Source organism: Olea europaea, chromosome 10 (genome assembly GCF_002742605.1).
Source record: "Olea europaea var. sylvestris chromosome 10, O_europaea_v1, whole genome shotgun sequence".
Taxonomy (NCBI): domain Eukaryota; kingdom Viridiplantae; phylum Streptophyta; class Magnoliopsida; order Lamiales; family Oleaceae; genus Olea; species Olea europaea.
In genome coordinates this window covers 25,830,903-25,845,729 of record NC_036246.1, presented here as the reverse complement: position 1 = coordinate 25,845,729, position 14,827 = coordinate 25,830,903, and positions in this window count along the sequence as shown.

Sequence of the window (14,827 nt, the reverse complement as noted above, 5' to 3'; positions counted from 1 at the left end):
GGCATATCTTTTGAGTATTTGCGCTTTAGTCCTCCAACTTTCAATTGTCTTCATTTCAGTCCCTCTTCAATATTTTCTTCTTCCAGTTGTTTTGCTTTGTCATTGAGCTCATACTTGGCATGTCTTCCCTCTCTTTTTGCATTTAGCTCAACTTTTCAATATTTGCACCTTTGGTCCTCGAACTATCAAATTGTTGCGTTTTGGTCCTTCTTCGGCTCTTTTCTCCTGAATTCCACAATTTCCATTGAATTACCTACAATGCATAAATTTAACTGGATTAAGTCACAATTCAACCATTTTATCCATGTTTAAGTCATGTTTATGATCCAAATAAGTGTGTAAAAACACACTTATCATCTGCATCTTTGGTAATTATTAATCTGGGATAAACATGATCTCCTGATGCAATAAAATAAGATTCATTTTCTTCCAATTCATAAACAATCTTGGCAAATGATCTATATTCTTCTTCTTTTGATGATAAAGGGGTATCATCATCTTCATCAGTTTTGATTCTTATAACTCTTGTATGTTCATCACCATTTTTTATAGTCACCTTCCGGGGACTTGCTATATCTCGTTTGATATTGCTGGGTCCACTGCTGCTTCCTGGCTGTGTACCTGTTTGTATTTTTGAGATTGTATCAATTGGCATTTTCTGTTTGGTATCTAATGACTCGAATTGTGAAGTAATATCAACAATTCTGTCATTCAATTCTTTGGTATATTTGGAATGAGAATTAGAGATTTCCACCAACAATTTGACATTTTGTTGGATAGATTCTGCTATCTCCTCTAACTGCTCAATTCCAATTTTCATATCTTCAGATTCTTCCATGAGGAATTTCATTCGTCTGTTGCGTCTATTATTGAATTTTTGATATTATCCATCTCCGAATTCAATATTCCTGCTCAAGAAATCTGCAAGATAGTTATTTATTCCTTTAATATGAATAATATCAAAATTGTAAAATGATAAATATGCTTGCTATCTGTGCAACCTTCTATATTGAGGTTCCATAGGTAACTTATTTCTAATAAGACCTGCAACTTGATAATTATCAGTTTCAACAATGAATTTTTTAGATAAAAGGAATAATGAAAACTTTTTTATTCTTCTAATAATTGCTAACAATTCTTTTTCATGAGTAGTATAATTTATTTCTGCTTGGTTAAAAGTTCCACTTGAGTATCTACATATTTCGTTTAAATCTGTTTTTAATATAGCTGCCCAATATTTATCCGAGGTATCAGTATTGACAATTAGATTATCTTTTTCATCTGGTAATCTTAATTTTGGTTAATTTTTACATTCTTCTTTTAATGATTTAACAATTTCAGTATGTTCTTTATTCCATCCTTTAGTATTTGTTTTCCTAAGTAGAATTTGTATCTTATGTCTCTTTTTTGAGAGATTTTCAATAAATCCTTCAGCATAGTTTAAACATCCTAAAAAATTTTATATTTGTTCTTTGGATTTTAATTCATCTGGAAAGCTTTCTATCTTTTTAGATATATGGGTCTGTAATTTTATTCCTTTTCTATCTATTGATAATCCTAGAAAATCTATTTCTTGTTTCTCTATTATAGATTTCTTTTTAGAGAGTACAATTCCTTCCTTTTTGCATTCATTTATAAATTGTAATAAATGATTCCTATGTTCTTTTTTATTATTAGAGTATATTAGTATATCATCAATATAAACGATAAGAAAATCACTAAACTTTTTGAATATATTATCCATTTTCCTTTAATATATTTGTGGTTCATTTTTTAAACCAAATGACATAACTAACCATTTATATTTTCCTTGAGGTGTACTAAAAGTTGTATATTGTATACTATCTTCTTCCATTTTTATTTGCCAAAATCCTGATTTACAATCAAATTTGGAATAATATTGTTTTCCTTTTGCAAGGTTTATTAGGACTTCCTTATTTGGTAAAAAGTAACCATCAAATTTAGTATATTTATTTAATTCTTTATAGTTTATTACCATTCTAGCTTTTCCTCTAACCTGCTCAAAATGTTTCATAACCATAAAAGCTGGACTACTATGAGATCCATTACTGGGTCTAATTAGCTTTTGTTCTAATAGTTCTTTTATCTGAATTTTAAATTCTTGCATATCTTGTAAGGTATACATCATTGGTCTAACTCTTATTATAACATTTTCTGTTAATTCTATTTTAGCTTTAGGATGATATGGTTTCCAAAATAATAATGGGTTTTCTCCATAAATTCTTTCTAATTGTTCTATGATTTTTTCCATACTTATCTCTATTTCTGTTTTTAGGATCTTTTTATATGATAGTTTTTTTATTTTTTAGCTCATCTTGTACTATTGGTCGTTTTTCCCATTTATCACCCTGCTGGGCTGGCTGAACTCTGTAGGGTCTAAATTTTCTTGGTATTTTTAATAAATGTGCACAAGGTGTTTGTAACATTATCATGTAATTATTTTGTTTGTAATATTGAAATTGTTGGATAAAATCATTTCCTAATAGTATATCACATTCTAACTTATTGTAATTATATACTTTATTTATTATAACTTGTTTACTACCAAGTATTATATTAACTTTTTCAGCACTATCAATTATCTGAGTACTTTCTCCAGTTACTCCTGTTATCTTTATTTTACTATTTTTATTCCATGATGTTATTAAGAAATTTTTAAAAATTGTTATATCACTTCCTGTATCAATTAAAGTACAAGTTATTATATTTGTTTCTACTATAGTAACTTGTATATATACTGCCAATTGAAAACTAATTTGATTATTCATCCACTTCCTATTCTACATAATGTAGTTTGTCCTTTATGAATTATATATAATCCTTCTCTTCTTATACTATAATCTTCTAATCCATTTAAGAAACTCATTCCTAATAATATATGAGGTTCAATATCCATACTTTCATCTAAATAACATGGTACTAAAAGATCAATCCCACCTATTTTTATTGGTACTTTTACTTTTAATTCTGTAATATATAATTGTCCATCAAAATTTCTATATTCATATGGTTCTATCTTGTAAGTCATTAATCCTTCATTTTTATTTGCAGCCATATGACATTCACCAGCTCCTGTGTCTATCAATATATTTGGTCCTTTTATATACCTTTTACCATTGAAATATTTTCCTTCTATTTTCATATTTCCAATATTGCTATGAGGTTTTATTTCTTTTATACCACTAGTTTCTCCTATATATTACTTTTTATTAGGTAGTCTAAGACTTTTTGATTTCTTTATCAACCTTCCATTATGAAATGTTATTTTATAATCTTCTTCTTCTCTTAACTCTGTTATTTCAGGCTTATTTTTAGTTATATTAAATTCATATTCTTCTGGGATAAGATTTATTTGTTTGTTTGGTTCCACAATCTTACTAATATCCTTACATTCCTTATGGATTTCTATATATGGGTTATTAGAATAAATATTTCCATAATTAGAATTAGTAAATGTATATAATGCCCTATATTCCATAGTCATAATTTGGTCTCCTGGTTCCATTATATCATTTCTATGTAATTTGAAATGTAATCCTAAGACTTCATTAAAGTTTTTTTCTTTTAATGAGACACAATATTTTGGGTAACAAGTAAATATTAACTTTTCATATGCTAAATTTCCCTCTATAGTTCCTAAATGACCATCTTCCAAATTTATAATTCTTCCATCATGTAAACTTACAGTTAATGGTGAATCTATTCCTTCTCTAAATAAGGATTTAAACATTATTTGTATTCCTGCTAAATAAACATATTGGATCTTTTCACTATGCTTTTTACTTATTTTTGATAATAATTCTGATACTGTATTTTTTGTTAAAAGGTTTATTTTATGTGTTCCTTGAGTGGTTCTAACATCTATGATTTTTTCAATCTTATAGTATTCATTTATTGCTATTCTTTCTCTTCTCTATATTCTATCTAGAATTTCCCATTTTCCTATTTTTAAATCTAAGGATAACTTTTGTATCTTCCTAAATTTATTATTATCAAAAGTTACTTTTAATCCATAACCTTCTATTCCCTCATATTCTTGGATTTCTATATTATTATTTTCTATTTCTTCAATTTCTTTATTCAGATTCTGATTCATAATCTTCTGAATCTACTTCACTTATAAATATTTCTTGATTATTATAATTTTCAATATCAGATATTTCACTTAATTCACTTTCTATTTCAAAATAATCCTTTTGTAATATTCTCACTTTTTTCTTTGTGCAATCAGGGCTTATATGATCTATTTCTCCACAATTCCAACACTTACATTGTTTTTTTATCTTTCTTATAAGTTTTATTTTTCTGTATATTATTTTTCCTTTTATAATATTTCCTTCCAGGTTTTATGTATTTTTCTTAAAGTTTCTATATTTTTTAAACTTTCTATTTTCTTTTATTTCTTTTTTCTGAATTACATCCCCATCTTGTAGGTTTTTCCATATCTTCACAACATATTCTGGTTAATTTTTCTGATTTTTTCAATAATTGTCTTTGTTGACATATATATGCAAATCTTTCAAATAAGAATTTTATTCTTGATCCTAGTGTTCTAGGTATTCCTATATTTTCTTTAATATATTTTTCAAATTCTATTTTAAAATATATTACCCATGAACCTGGTAATTTATTATAATACATATCTTGATATGCTTCTTGATTCTCGTTACTATAAAATTGAGTATAATAGTATTCCTTGAATTCACAAGTATATTCTTTAATTTTACACATATCACAAATTGTTAGATTAATTAATTTAACTCTTGCATTATCTTTTTCTCGTATTGCTTCTTCTTCATAACTTCTTAACCAATTTTCTCCTAAAAATTCATCTGCAATATATTCTACCATTTTTTCTATTCCTAGTTTATCTGACTTTATTATTTCTGTTTGTACATTTCTTTTTATTAATGATTTTGTATCACTACTAATTCCTTCCCACCAATTTCTAACATTTCCTTCAAAATATGCAATTAAAAAATCTATTCTCCTTTCAGTATTTTCCCATGTATCATCTTTATTATATAAAAAGAATAATATCATTGAGTCTGCCCAAGTTATTAAGGCTTTCTTAGTATCTATTTTGCAATCTAAGTCTAATTTTGTTCCTCCGTGGTTAACAGGTTTATCATAATTATTATTTAATTCAAATCTATTACTATATTTATTTCCTTTGGACGGTTGTTTATCACTTATTTTATCATAAAATTGCCTATATGATTTATTATACATTGGAGCATAACTTTCATCTGGATCTATTGATTCTTGTTTAGAGGTTCCTAAGGGATTAGGTCCTCCTCCAGTATTCATTAAGATTTGGTATTCATCATCTATACTTTCTAAACTTAAATGATCAAAATTATCTATAAGTAGATCTAATTCTTCATTCATCTTCTTTGTCCTGATTTTCTTCAATTTTTTGTTTATCTAATATTTTTTCTCTAGATTCCTCTTCTTCTATTATTTTAGGTAATATATTTTTTCTAAACTCATCATCCATACTTCCTGTTTCTATTATTATATTTTTCCTTTCAATATGTTTTTTCCCTATTCTGGTTATTTCTTTTTCTATAAATTTTTTATCTACTATATTATTCTTTTCTTTTAATTTTCTAACTTCAAGTTTTAATATATTTATATCATTTCTAGCTTCTTTTATTTCATTCTTAATTTCCTGTACATCATTTATTAATGTTCTTATTAAATGTTTTAATTCTTCCATATGTTCATTGATTGACATTTTATCTATTTTTTGATTGACAATAATAAAATACTATATACTCATTATTTTTACACTCTTTTATCATTTTATTATATTTTTGTTTTATTACTTCAGGATTTGTTATCTCTTTTAATTTTTCATAATACCTTGCTTTTTCTTTATACCTTTCTTGTTTTAATTTTAATATTTGTTTTTCTTGAGTTTTAGTTATTTCTCCAGGTATTAATAATTCATCTAAAATTTTATTATTTATTAATCTTATTCTTTCTAACTTCCTTTCTAAAATATTTTTAGTTTTTTCCATTATATTCTTATGATGATTCATATATTTCTCTATGATACAACTCATTTTCAAATATTTCGCAAATTATTTCATATGTACGTCTATCTTTAATAAATCCTACTATTAATTTATGTAATATTTGTTCCTTTATTTCTCTAGGTAAATTCCTAGTTATATATAATGTTATTATTTTTAATTTATTAGGGATGGGGTTGTAAAATATATAACATCCTCTTTCTTCAATACATTGATAATAATTATTTATTTTTATGATTTCCATGATAAAGTAATTTCAGATTACTATGAAATTTATTTCACTCTGGATTACTTTTAATATATATATATATATATATATATGCTTATATTCTTCAAATAATATCTTTTTAATTATTTTCTCTTTTAATTCCATAGGTAGATTTTTAATTACTCTAAAAATTTCTAATACTTCGTTTATATCTTTACTATATGTTCCAACTATATTATCTTCTTCTATGTAACCTTCTATGTCATAACTATATTTTACCTGGTACCTTAGTCTATTTTTATAAGTTTCAATAATTTCTAAAATCATAATCTTTTGAGTCTTTTTCTTATTTTTCAATTTTCAATATCTTTTAGGTAATTTATTTTTTATATATTTTCTCATGATCTCTATGACTCTGATACCAATTGTGAGGGTGCTACTATGAGCAAACAAAAATCTAATAATCTAAAAATCTAATAATCATAAATCTAAAAATCTAAAATTTTTATATTCCAAAAACTCTTTTATTTTACTATTAGGTGTAAATAAAATCTTAAGATAAAGACTAATTTTTTGTATGTTTGTGGTAATCTATTTTTTATTAGCCTTCTTATAAATTTTTAAGTAATTCTTCAAAGTCTAATAATGTCTGAGAATTTATAATATCAATATCTGTTATCATATCTATATCTGTTCTAAAATATATATCATATTTTGAAATATTTTTCTTCATTTTTTCCAATTTATCTATGATATCTTGTATATCTTTTATAATTATTGTTCTTACAATTCCTTTAGCAAAATTTTCTAATAAGTTTTCTTTGAAACATTTTAATATTTCTTGTGATACATATAATTGTTCTTGATATCCTATCTTATCAATTTCTTTTTCAAATTTAATTTCTTTTTTATTTTTAACAACCTTTTTTATATTATATGGTCCTCTCTTATATTTGGATTTTTCTATTTTATAATTAGTCATTAATAATTCTCACAAATTTTTAGAAAAATTATTTGTTAAATATTTAAGGACTTAAATAGAAGATTTATTTTAGATAAAGGGTTATTTTTTAATATTTGTTTAAGGGTATTTTAGGTAGTTTAAAATGTTTAGAAAAGTCAAAGGGTATTTTGGAAAATCCTTCCTTTATTTAGGTCAATTTGAGGTATTTCCCTATTTTGACCACTAAATATGAGCCCAGACATCAAAAGGTGCTCGAATTCTGTTTATTTTTATTTTATTTTCAATTTCTTTGAAGACATTTCTTTGCCTAGAACAAGTTTTGTGCTTTCAATTTTCAAATTGTCTAGTTATTAGAAACTTTAAAATTGTCTAATTATATTAAAATTCTTAACTAATTATAATAATGATTATAATTATTTGGTACACATTATTTTATTTAATCTTAGAATAATTCAAATAACACTAAAGTAAGAAAATACTTTCTTAGATTTGAATTTGTTGTCTTACGTCTTTTAGAATACTGATTTGGATACTTAGTCACCTTTTCAAACAAGTCAATCTATGGCATGTACTATCCACTCAAAGGACACAATTTAAGGGGATTAGTACTTAACAATAGTTTTGCTACAGTCACATCAAGGTTGATATTGTTGTGAGATCACAGCTTTTTGTACATTAATTTTAACAATATTTTAAACAATCAATGTCGAAAATTTTGAGACATTTTGAAATGTCAAACTTAATGTACACAAAGAGTGTACAAATATTTAATTAACTTAACCCCCTTTGCTACCTTCTCACTCACTAGTCTTTTGCCTATCGAACTTGAAACAGTGGTCGCTAGGTTAGATAATATGTTAATTTGCATATAAAGGACTTGAGCGTGAAAAATAATGTTGAGAGAAATAAAATTTGTAGATAGAAGCTTGCAATAGCAATTATATCCACTATAATACTCTATAGTTTACCAAGTGCACCCTAGAGTGATTAAAGGGATCGAATCGTATTTGTATTTGGACATGGTAAACAATTTTGGGGTGCATTAATTCTTAATAAATTTGGTGCTTTACATTATACCATTAGACAATGTATAACTTTCGTACTAGCGTAACATGAATCAACAAGGGCGGACCTAATGAAGGCCCAGTGCAGATATTTGCATGCATTGGATTTTGGGCAGCCCCCATTTTATCAACAGCCCACTTACTAACTTAAGCTTTTAAGAAATGAAAATGCGCCAAAAATTTGGCTGAAATTATAAGAGGTGGATGCCGGGTGTACAAACCCACCCTTAATCCATTCCAATTCCCAACTCCGCATGTCCCTACCCAAAACAAACATTTGAATTGAAACCCCTCAATTGAAGCTAGGGCAGCATCTTCTCAAGACCAGTGGACCGGGCTGAAAATATATTCCGACAGCGCTGTGGATTCTTCAATTATGAATTATTTTAAGCAAATTAATTAGAATTTTTATTTAGACTAGCCATACTACAGTTCTCAGATGAGCTCTAGCAATATCGGAGGAACAATATCATAGAGCTTAACGACGAGTTTTCAGATGGATTCTGCTACCCATGGATTGTTATCATTCGATAATCAGCCACATAGATCCACTTATGAAAATCCGACAATGATTTATTAAGGACCAGGACCATACCCAACTAGCAATGGGGCCAGCAAGAGCTTATTTTTCCTTCGTCATCTAAATTTCTACCATTTTGAAAGAGGAAATAGTGAAAGATGATCCGGCCATATTTCCAAAAAAGGTCTTCCACCTTTAAAAAAGGAAAAATCATTTAAAACATAAAAGGGTTGAATGGATGGTTATACCCTCGCACCATTTCAGAAAGCTTTAAGTCTGGAAACTACTGTGGACTACTAGCCAACCCAAACCGCCAACAAATCGACGCCGGAGACCGGAGATTGCCATTTCTAGGAAGAAACTGAGTTTTGAACCTTTAAATACAATGTATTGTGTTTTATATGGTGTAGTTCTTGTTCTATGTGGTAGAAATTATGAATGTTGGTGTTATAAATTGTAAAGAACTTGAACATTAGGGCGATCTCCGCCATGAGCGGGCGAAGAAAGAAGACGACTGTCTGGGCTCCAGACCTTGGATCGTTTGGAATTCATGACGGCCTAACCCTTTTTTTATTTTTTTTAGTTAATAACTTTAATTGTTTATTTTAATATTTAAACAATTATTTTAATTTTTTATTTATATTATTTTAATTAATATTTAGCTATTTTTTTAAGAAAATAATAAATAAGTAATTGAAATGAAGCCCCCATTTAGCCCTCATTATTTCTCATTAAATTAAATTAAATTTTTCTCTCTCATATTTTCAACCACACAATTTTCAATAAAATAATATTACATGTAAATCAAAAACTTTTCTTTTCTTTTCAACCACTCATTTTTCAAAAAAATACTATTCAAAACATTATAATCTCCAAATAATGGAGTTCAAATGGGGGCGAAATAAATAAATATTAAGAAAATAATTAAAATAACTAATTGAAATAAATTAATGAAATATTTAAATAAAAATTAAATAACATATTAAATAATCAATTAAAATAAATAATTGAAATAAACAAATTAAATAACTAATTAAATATTAAGTAAAAAATATACATAAAAAATTATAAAAAATTAAATTAAATATTAAAAAATTAAAATAAGTAATTAAATAAAGTAATTAAGCATTAAATAAACAATATACATAAATGATTAACATAATTCATGAAATACTTAAATAAACAATTAAGATAAGCAATTAAAATAAATAAATTAAATAAATAATTAAATATTTTGTAAATAATATGCATAAATAATTAAAATAATTATTGTAATATTTAGATAAGAAATTAAATTAAATAGTAAATAATTAAATATTAAACAAATAATAAACATAAAAAATTAAAATAATTATATAAAAATTCAATAAACAATTAAAATAAATATTTAAAAAACAATTAAAATAAGTAAATTAAATGACTAATTAAATATTATGTAAATCATATACATAAATAGTTAATGTAATATTTAAATAAAAAATTAAATTAAATAGTAAATAATTAATTAATTAAATATTAAACAAATAATACACATAAACAATTAAAACAATTATTTAAAAATTCAATAAACATTTAAATGAAATATTTAAAATAAAAATTAAATAATTAATTGAAATACATAAAATAAATTACTATTTGAATATTAAGTAAATAATATATGTAAACAATTAAAATAATTAATGAAATATTTAAATTAAATAGTAAATAAACAAATAATTAAATATTAAACAAATAATATACATAAACAATTAAAATAAGTATTTAAAAATTCAATAAACGATTAAATGAAGTATTAATAAAACAATTAAAATAATTAATTGAAATATATTAATTGAATAACTAATTAAATATTAAGTAAATAATATACGTAAACAATTAAAATAATTAATGAAATATTTGAATAAAAATTAAATTAAATAGTAAATAAACAATTAAAATAAATAAATAAATAATAAATAAACAATATACATAAGCAATTAACATAATTCATGAATTATTTAAATAAATAATTAAAATAAATATTTGAAATAAATAAATAAATTATATAAATTATTAAATATTAAACAAATAATACACATAAACAATTAAATTAATTATTCAAATATTGAAATAAACAATTAAATTAAATATTAATAAGACAATTGAAACAAGTAATTATAACAATTAAATTAAATAACTAATTCAATATTACATAAATAATATACATAAACAATTAAAATAATTAATGAAATATTTAAATAAAAATTTAAAAAAAATATTAAATAAACAATTGAAATAAGTAATTAAATTAAATAATTTAGTTGTATAATATTTGTTTACATTCATTTCCTTTATTTCATTATATGTTGATTCTTGCGTACGGTAATTACAGTTCGATTAGTTTAATTTTCTAATATTATGCTTCATTCATTATCTTTTGTACGAGGTTCTAATATTTGAAATTTCACAGGATGGAATATCATTTGGACGACGCCATCAAACAGATCCCAGACAAAGTTACGTCGAATTGTAATTTTGCCAACTTTACGACTGTATTAGTTGTGATCGATGAGGAGCATGCAGGCATTTACGTCAATCTTGCTTATAGCCCTTGTATTCGTTGCGAAATGTATAGCTTTCTGGGCAGTTACTCGATGCGTTGCTATGTCGACTACTTAAGTTAGTTGACGGAGATGCCCTCCTTTTGATATTGGGGACAAGGTAGTTACATTATCTATATTCGAGTGACAAGGTAGTTACATTATCTATATTCGAGTTTGCCCTTCGGTATAGGCAAAGAAGCAGCGAGGGCCCATATTTTGAGAAACAAGATGCTGCTAAAAGAAAACCAAGAAGTAGTTCAATATGCTTAGATAAGGATTTTATTGTCACATTTATGTAAACATTATATATTGAATATTTAAAGTAATTATGAGATAATTGTAAATATTATCAAATTTATATAAAATCATGACATATCATGATTTGAAACCATCAATTTAAATTTAACATGAGACGTCAAATGTTCGAACACAAAAAACTACTAAATAATGAACTACTTCACTAAATAACAAATGTTAAATTTAGATGCCCATGTGAAAACAGTAAATACAGAATTGGGTGTTGCATTACACATCCAGGTAGTTGTTATGTAGGGAAATCTGACTTGTACAAAATTGACGAGTATGTCCTATTGCACCGCATTTACGAGGTTAGGGAAATTCTGTACTAGATGGTATTCTAGATGTGTATTTACGTCCAGGAGTACGTGGTCTGACTCTGAATGGCAACACATTATTAAGTGGGAGAATGTGATTAGGAACTTCACACTCAGCTTCATTTGGTACATGAAATATCATTTCGGCATAGATGCTCTCCAACAATCAGCCATTTAATAATAACTGCATAAGGTGTGTGCTGAAAATCCTTTATGCATAGCCACTGCCACTTATGCGTACATGGAAAACTTTCTACACATGCACGTGTTATCATTCAAGTCCGCGATGAATCCGATATTACGTCCACATTTCACAGAGAAGCGAAACTGGTTTAGTGGTTACACACATCTCTCGCTAGCTCCAGAGTCTTGAAGGGTTTATCTTCCTGAGCCGGGGTTAGCACACTTGTGCAACTCTGTGATTCCTTACGTCAATCATAAAATCACTGCTGTAGCTTGTTACGAATATGTTCAGTCATTGTGAAAATTGGTAACTCTTGATCCTTCTTGAATAATGTATTGAGCGACATCGCATTGTTCGATGTCATCATGTTGTATCGATGTCCTAGAAAATGTGATCATGCACAATGTTCAATCCTTATCTCTATTAGATACTCCCATGCAGCATGTAATTTACTTTCTATTTCGACCATGAACTCATCAAACTCTTCAAAACTATAAGCCTTTGCAACTCTCATAAGCAATGTAATGACGCCACTACCTCGATACTTAGTCTTCAGGTTGCCTTGAATATGGTACATACAATAATTGTATGTGCCTCGAAAAAGACTTCAACGATACCATTTATTAGGGGTCGCATCACGTTTCGAAATTCTCGAATGCATTGTCCAAGGGTCATGAAGAAATACTTGAAGCGATTCTCGCCCACCATCTCAATAAAAAATGCCGATCTAGGATTAGTTCTCTCCATGTTATAAAAATACCTAGCAATTTAGCAAAATTGTCCTCAACCGAACCCATTAAATCCTCCAATACGCATTTCTTGGCCTTTCAAGCATTTTGATAGCTTATAACCACTCCATACTCTTGACGAACGTCATTAATGATGCCCAAAGATCTATATATCGTTCATGGGTCCTAAAACTTTTACATTATTTGTCGACCAATGAACCATACTCTGGCATGCCTGTAATCATTTGGATGAATACCAACTTTGCAAGTATGTTCTCGTGCATACTTACGAATTATAAAGAACTCATTCGTGTCCATTTTTGTTGTTCGCAAAAGCCAACGACAACTGTCGTCAATGCAGATAACTGTGTACGTCAACTTGTTTGATTTCTTTACTTTAAAAGTTATGTTTCAAAAAAATCCCGTGTTCAGCTTCCTCCAAATCTTTCTTTGTTTCAAACAATTGCTCGACATGCAAATTTTCATCATCGGGAACTACATGTAAACAATTTGAGGACTTTGTACTCGGTCTAGCATGTGAGCTCCCACACAACTCATGTATCCGACGGGATAACCCAATCAAATTCTCATTTGTAAATTCATTTTCATTCTCGTTGTCTTGAACTATCGAATGAATTCTACGCAAAACAGTGAGATCATGATGAGGAACAACTTTCTGGGGAATAGCCACATCATTCTCACAAACTATTTCCACCGTGTCCCAAAAATCATTCACATTACAATCCCCTTCATTGGAATTTTCGTGTTCATTATCGGGGATATTTTTTTTTTTTACTAAAGTTACGCAAATAGGAATCGTTCGATTTTGGTTCAATTCAATTAAAACATTTATCTCGGCTTTGGAAGTAACCATTACAAGTGGAATTGAAATGGACGTATGCTCGCTGAATAGAAATCTCAATTCCATGTTGTACTGAGAGAGAACGATCTAGCTAGATCTGGCCATCTGGATCCAGCCGACCATTAGCGATGCTGGCCCAGGCGACGAGTCGACTGGATGGACTTAGATGAATTTTTTTTCCTGTTTTTGCTTAAAAAATTATAGATGTATCTAATATTTGTAAAAATTTATCTGCCTATGTAAAATAAGATTTAACGATTAAAATAATTTATTAATTCAACAAAAACAAAATTAAAAATACCTAAATATACTTATTGATTCGAAGTGCTGACTAGAAATAATATTTTTTTGCAGTGCGTTTGATAAATTTACGAGATTTCAATGTTAAAGCAGATGAAAATGAAACGGTTTCTATTTATGTTGGAGCAAATAAATAAAAAAAGTGATTTGATTTTGAAATTTTTAGTGGAACGTGTTTGAAATTCTTTTTAACTTAAAATAGTATAATAGTCTTATAAACAATACTATATTATTGTAATTGGGTTATATCATAAAGGTAATTTCATCTTTTACATATTAAGAGGCCATTGTGATAAATAGCAAATGTTTTTTGGTCAAAATGAAAAATGTTATTGTTGACAAAGCCTTTTTAAAAAGCACCCTTTTTGAGAGCTTCTGCACCAAAACGACCACCAGGTGGTCATCTAAACTTCACTAACAACACTCCTTTTGGAACGTACCTGCGGCCGCCATGAATGATGTTTGACCGAGCTTCTTCTCACCCCTACATCCGTAACTTCTTCCCATCTCCAATTGATTTGCTTAAAATAATTAATAATTGAAGAATCCACAGCACCGTAGGAATATATTTTTTTGCCAATTCACTGGTCTTGAGGTTGTGGAAAATGTTAGCGAGGAAATGTCAAATAGAGACGACTTTAGTGTTATTAATATTGCCCGCACTGAAAAAATTTCCTATGTCTGCCCCTATGAATCAACATTGGTGAATATCATAGTTTAACTGAGACCACGTATGAAT